Source organism: Triticum urartu, chromosome 4A (genome assembly GCF_056163025.1).
Source record: "Triticum urartu cultivar PI428250 chromosome 4A, HENAU_Tu73, whole genome shotgun sequence".
NCBI lineage: Eukaryota > Viridiplantae > Streptophyta > Magnoliopsida > Poales > Poaceae > Triticum > Triticum urartu.
This window is the reverse complement of record NC_141876.1, coordinates 325208725-325215550: the sequence shown is the minus strand read 5'-3', so window position 1 is coordinate 325215550 and position 6826 is coordinate 325208725.

The window sequence follows — 6826 nt, the reverse complement described above, 5'->3', positions numbered from 1 at the left end:
TGTCCGTGTACCAATATAACGTCAAGTTTCGGAATCTTGCTCGCTATGCAAGGCAAGACGTCCCAGATGAGAAGAGTATGATCTACTACTTCAGGGGTGGCCTCAGAGAGGACCTTCAGTTAGCTCTCGTTGTTGCTAAGCCTACTCAGTTCGATCAGTTCTATAACATGGCTCTAAAACAAGAAGCGGCTCAGCACAAGTGCAAAGCTTCCAAGAAGAGGCTCAGGGATGCAGTCCACTCTTCTTCTTCCTCTCAAGTGGTCTCAAAGAAGCAGAAGTTCTGGCTTCCTCCACCTCCTCTGTTTCGTCCGCCCTATCAGCGAAAGCAGTCGGGTGGTCGTGGATCATCCCACCCACCCAACCCAAGCTATCAGAACAAGTCTCAAGCTCCGAGGTCAAACGGTCCTCCTCCTCCACCTTTTCGTCCACTCTTAGAGGTCAATTTTCACGAGTGTGGTATGAAAGGGCATTACTCCAACAAGTGCTTCAACCAGAGGCGCCTTCCGCCTCCTCCTCCAGTCAGGTCAGCAAGGCAACGCAGTTGTCAAGCACAATCCAATGTATGCAAAGGTGAACATGTTGAATGCAGCTCAAGCGAAGGAACCTACAGATGTGATCATGGATAATCTCTCAGTTAACTCTCTTCCGGCAAAAGTATTGTTTGATTTAGGTGCATCACATTCTTTCATATCAAGACATTTTTATGAGATGCATGACTCAATGCCTGATTTATTAGACAAGCCTTTATCCATTGTCTCTCCGGGGAAGATCATGAATTCTCGCTTGATAATTCCTGATGTCAGTATCAAGGTGGACAATTATGCATTTCTGGCTTCCCCAATTGTTCTTGGTAATTCCGACATTGATCTCATTCTTGGCATGGATTGGCTTTCTAAGCACAAGGCTTTCCTTGATTGTGCTGCCAAGGAGATTAAATTGACTAACCCGTCTGAAGATGTGATTATCTTTGCGGTTCGTGATGGAACCATTCGGTTGTTCTCTCTCAATGAGAAAGGCGAGATCAATGCTATTTCTCAGATTCTAGTTGTTTGTGAGTATCATCTGCTTTGGGCGGCTGGAGCAAGAAGACCAGAGGTTGAAGAAGCACTACGGCCGTTGGATGGACATCGTACGGTCACTGGAGCTAGAATCGTTCATATTGACTAAAGTTGACAAAGGCCCTCGTCCCAGTCAACTTAGTAGGCCCACAAGTCAGCCTACCACCATGGTGGGTCCTAGCTAGCAAGGGGAGTATTCTTTTTTGTGCGTAATAAGGAGGCACTTCTGGTGGGTCCAAGCTGACAGTGGGGGGAATGTTATTTTCGCAAAATATGCTGGCCTGTCCAGTGGGTCCCAGCAGTCAGGGCGGAAATGTTTTTTTCGCGAAATAAGGTGGCCCGTCCGGTGGGTCCCTGCTGTTAGGTGGAGGAATAATTATTTTGCGCGTAATAAGGAGGCACTTCCTTGCGGCCGCCTGGACCCAGCTGTCAGCCTCTCCACGTACAGTACTCTTCCGATGGAAGTCGGTCGTTGACCACGTTGACCACGCCGCGCCGAGAGCACCAGGGCGGTGGTCTGGACGATGGCGAGGCCTATGAAGGGGACGATGCGGAGCCGGGGAAGACGCAGAAGTGGAAACCCGCGCGGAGAGGAGTACGAGGGTTCACTGGTTCGGCTGCGGTGTGAGGCCGCCGTTGCTGTAGAATAACGGGGGTGTGGGTGAGTAGAGTACGTGACACGACCGGCACTGCTTTGGGCGGCTGGAGCAAGAAGACCAGAGGTTGAAGAAGCACTACGGCCGTTGGATGGACATCGTACGATCACTGCAGCTAGAATCGTTTATATTGACTAAGTTCACAAAGCCCTTGGTACGCGTCAACTTAGTAGGCCCATAGCTCGGATTTGGCAGAGAACATATATCCCATTTGCGATTTGTAAGAATGTACAACCCATTTTTTTAATTCTAATGGAACTTACTACAGCCCATTTACAGTTTGTTAAAAGTACAGCCCAACTTCTAGCTAGGACAACGATTAATAATTTCAAACAACCGCTTAAAACAGAATTCAAAAAAACAATTCCCACATTTTGATGGGATCCGAAATATTTTTATCCAAAATTTCTAGTCAGGTTAAATATAATTTCAAAATAAAGTTGCATTACGTTAAAATCCAACAAAATATTGCGCACGCAACAAGTAATGAAATTAAAATTTTCAAATTCCAAAAATAATATATTTTTCAAACTAATTACGTGTTTGGTGCAAAGTAACTGTCTAGTTATTATAATTACATCCCATTTATTATTTCTTAAAGTCCATTTTCTAATTAAGCCTAATGCATACCTCCTAGAAAAGTTTGCAGCCCAGCGGGGCGGAGAATAACAAGTTGACCCAGATATTGTGTACAACTGTCGGCCCAGTTGCATTGCTGATGTTGAAAAAAGGCATGTGTAGTATAGTACAACCTAACATGGTTACTCAGCCCACATTCAGCAACGCCGGAAAGGCCCAAACAAAGTTATGTACAACTTTTTGAAGTCACTGAGCTTAATTAATAACTTAAGAAAAAAGTTAGATTATAGTGGAACCTAATTAAAAGATGTCACGAGCAAATAAATAATTCAACGGGTCCCACTTGTGCATGTGTGTGTGTGTGAGAGAGAGAGAGATAGATAGAGAGAGAGACCCATCGGTCAATGCTCGTAAATACATCTTTCAGCCATATGCATTGCTGATGCTCAGTAAAAACTTATATAGTTGACACAAAAATTTCACGCAGGCGGCACAATCAGGATGGAAGCAGTGGATCGCTACGGGAAGGGCTATGTTGAAACCAACAAAGTTGTACAAAACGGTTCATCGTCTTTATCAATAACGGGGAAATATCTTGAATGTTGTGCAAAGAAAACAGACAGACAACACAATAAGTTCTGCTAGCACATTAAGTTGACGTACAACCCTTTCTAAAAAAAGTTCAGGTACAAAATTAGAACAGGTCACAATCAAATGTACTGGCATATCAGTGCTTCACACCCATAGCTCGGATTTAACTAGTATATGACAAGATTCAGTTGTTACCTCAAATTAGAGCACATCCAGGCAGCCAGCCCTACCTCTTCTCCCAAAGAAGCAGTGGCCTCCGCCGAGCGATGGAGTAGGCCCTATGCCATCCATCGTTCCGAGCAACACGGGGAAAGTATGACGTTGACTCCTATAATGGACATCGTCGACGGACCCTGGCACCAGCGGCGGCGGCAGGACTTCTATTGATGGATTGACCACTTCTTCGACATGCCTAGACACTCGATATAGGTACATCACTAACGTGGTACACGGCGTCCTTGGTGGCGATGAATAGTACAACCCCGGTTCCTGCACCGGTATCTCAACACCAATCACCTTCTGTATGGTGGATGGCCTCTTCATCCATGCCATAACCGTCAGAGCCCAGCTGTCTGGAGGTATAAACATACTTATGAGCTCACCTCCAAGGTCGTTGATAAGCTTGTTCATGGACTCGCTGTTCCAAGCACGTCGAGGCATGCCGTGGAAGGTAGGCTTTGTTAAAAACTCAAGCTAAGAGGGCACCGAGCCCCATCCTGGGTGCCACCGATCAAAGCTCACCAGCGCGCCATCACAGAACAAACACCGGGAAGATTCGAACACACGACTGCAGTCGAAAGTTGTCCGGAACCTGACAAAGAAATCAGCCGGTGGCAGACAGACTTCGACGAGCAAGTCACTTATTTGGATGCCGTGCACAATGCCAAGAGCTTTGACAAGGTCGTCCGGCGAGATGGGAGGCCGGTCGCCGTTGATGGTTACCATCAGCACTTTGCCAGCAAACTGGTCGTCAAGCGCCGCCACACCACTGTTGAGCAACAGCACGCAGTGACCGAAGGCAGGACTAACTGAATTCTCGTGCATGCCCAATCAACGCCCTGCCGCGATGCATGCAGTGGTCATTCTGTTGCATCAAGGACGGCATGCAGATTGTTCCACACTTGAGAAGAGGAAAAATGGAAAGGTAGAACACGGCAGCAGAGGAAGAGAACGCTAGCTAACGAGGCTGGGAGGGGATCGAGCAGGAAGTTAATGCTCCACGCCTAAAGGTTTTGGGAAAACCTGATTTTCATAAGGTGACTTATACTCACCTAAACGGAGGGAGTATTCCTTAACCAGAGAACGTTGTGTCTCCCACTCACGCGCTCAAAAAAAACTACGACACATTTTTTTATCTATTTGCATAGGTCCCACCTATTAGGAAGGATGGGCACGTACATGAATAGGTACGACTCATCAGTCTACCTGCATAGCCTTTTCGTTTAGTCTACTTAGTCGTCTAATCAACTGCCTGCACGCCACTTCTCCCATTTACTTCTCCATCGGGAACCGATTCTCCTCGGCTTCTTCACCTCCCCTTGGTCTTCATTTGCATCCAAACCCCACTGCGTTCAAATTGTTTTAACCTCTTTAAATAATCATCTACTACTTCAGTTAGACTAGCCATCTAATCCTAATTCTCCAAACCATAGCCCTCCGTTCCAGCGGTTCCAATTGGCGGGAGAGATCGAGATGCAGGTTTTTAGCGTCCAACATGTCCTCGTCAAATGCTCGATGTGCATAGTTGCCACCGTCACCGTCCACCCAAGGGTTGTTCGGCAGTGGATCAACAATGTATCCAACTCCCTCGAAAAGGTAGAGACGAGGGTCATCGGTCTCGACGCAGAGTACACGGAGCATGCCCCTAGGAAGATCCAATGCGCCGCCGTCCTTCAGCTGTGCAACGAAGATGATGTTTTGGTTGGTGTACCACATCATACACTCGCCCTCCATACCAGGTGAGCTTCATGAATTCTTGTCTCGGGAGGACGTATACTTCTATGGGGCAGCCATCGAAGGGGGCAAACAGAAGCTGGAGCCGTACAACCTTGATTTGAAAAGCATCGCTGACCTACAAACCAGAATCAAAATTCCTGTAGAATATTGTGATAAACAGACACCATCCCTATTCCTGTAGAATTTTGTGCTTGGTACAAATCTTCAGAAGGGTGACGAGACGGTGGCACTAAGGTCGTCTAGATGGGAGAATTATCCCTTGACGTACGAGCGGATAAAATATGCTGCCCTCGATGCCCGTGTGAGTTTCGAGATAGCTGCAAGGTCCAAAGAGCTTGTTGCGAAGCCGTCTCCCACAGAGAATGAGAACAAGAAGAAGAAGAAGAAGAAGAAGAAGAAGAAGACGAAGAAGAAGAAGAAGAAGAAGAAGAAGAAGAAGAAGAGAAGGCTGCACCAGTAGGAGGGCATTATGGATGGATGAACTATTTCCTCTCTTGTAAAAAAATTATTCCCTCTCGGTGTATATTGATATAGATGGACTATTTCGATGGTGTGCATGTCTTTGGAACAGAGTAGTAGCGTGGGTCCGCTTGACTATATGGAACTATTTATCCGCATATATAGCTTTCTCTGCTACTCCTTCTAGTGATCGGTATGCAGTGCATGTGTCCGTAGACATGACAGCTTGTCCATGGAAGTTCAACTACAGCGACCATCACGATTCATCTCGCGATTCCCATGACGCCTCTCCAACCCACGGCACCACACCCCCCCGACGTGCGCCTCACCCCTCTCGGCCGCACCGCCCCTTTACCTTTGTGTGCATGACATGTGGGCCACCTAAATTGCGGCGAGCATCAAGTTTCTACCACAGCCACCCACGATTCCCACGACGCCGCTCGAACCCATGAAACCACACGTCCCCCGACCTGCGGCTCACCCCTCTTGGCCCCACTACCCTTCTGCCTACGGGAGCATTATATGTGGACCAGTCACCTATCGGGTCCACATGTTATTGACTCAAAGGTAGGTGTAGTAAGGCGCTTAAGCTCAGTCCCGACGGCCCTGAGAGGGAAATGTAACTCCTGGGCCAGGGCTTGTGGTGCTCCCGCAATACGAACTCGTGCCAAACTCGAGATTTTTTTCTTTACTATACATGCGCGCAATGATTTAATGGACATTGTAATCTCAACATGTGATGGGGAGCTCTAAATTTTAATTTGAAACTTATAAAACAAAAAGATTCAAAACAAATAAACTTGGAGAGAGGGAGTATATCGTAGGATGTGTCCCATACAAAATAAGTCCCCTGGTTTGTCACCGTGAAGATGCGGTTAGAAAGGAGCACGGCGTCTTCCTACTCATACGGCAACAAATCGGCCGCAGACAGCATGGTCCGCCTTTGACCGCCATGTGCAAGGTTCGTGCTATCTTATTCAATCTCACCGTGGTTCCATCGTACCAATTCATGTGGTGGCCCGTTGCATGGCTGATCCCAATGTAAATGTTGTGCAAATTGATGTTGGTACCCTCCCGTACATATGCAAGCCAATCTCCACTCGCACCGAGCCTAACCTGTGAAACAGTGGGCAGGGGGAGAATTAGGAAATGGACACGGAAGTAGTCTTTAGAATGCATTTACTACGTGATCAAACTCATCTTACCTGCTCATCGGAGGAAATCTGAGTGCCCCTTAATGTCGGCATCTCAAGGGCGTCAACTTGCAACTACGGCCACGCCGCGCTGGAGAGACCCCCAAGGAAACATCCTCGTCCGTTCCACGGAACATCAAGATGCATTTGTATGAGTAGTTTATCTTGTGAGAGAAAAGGATGAACGATGGAAGGCCTCTAGAGATAGAGATGGACACTACTACCACCAATGTGCTGCCCCGTGCGTTGCAATGGATCCAAAGTAGTAGAATAATACTTGTTCACGTGCTTGAAATATAAACACTCTAGTTTTGATATACATGTGTCAGCAGAC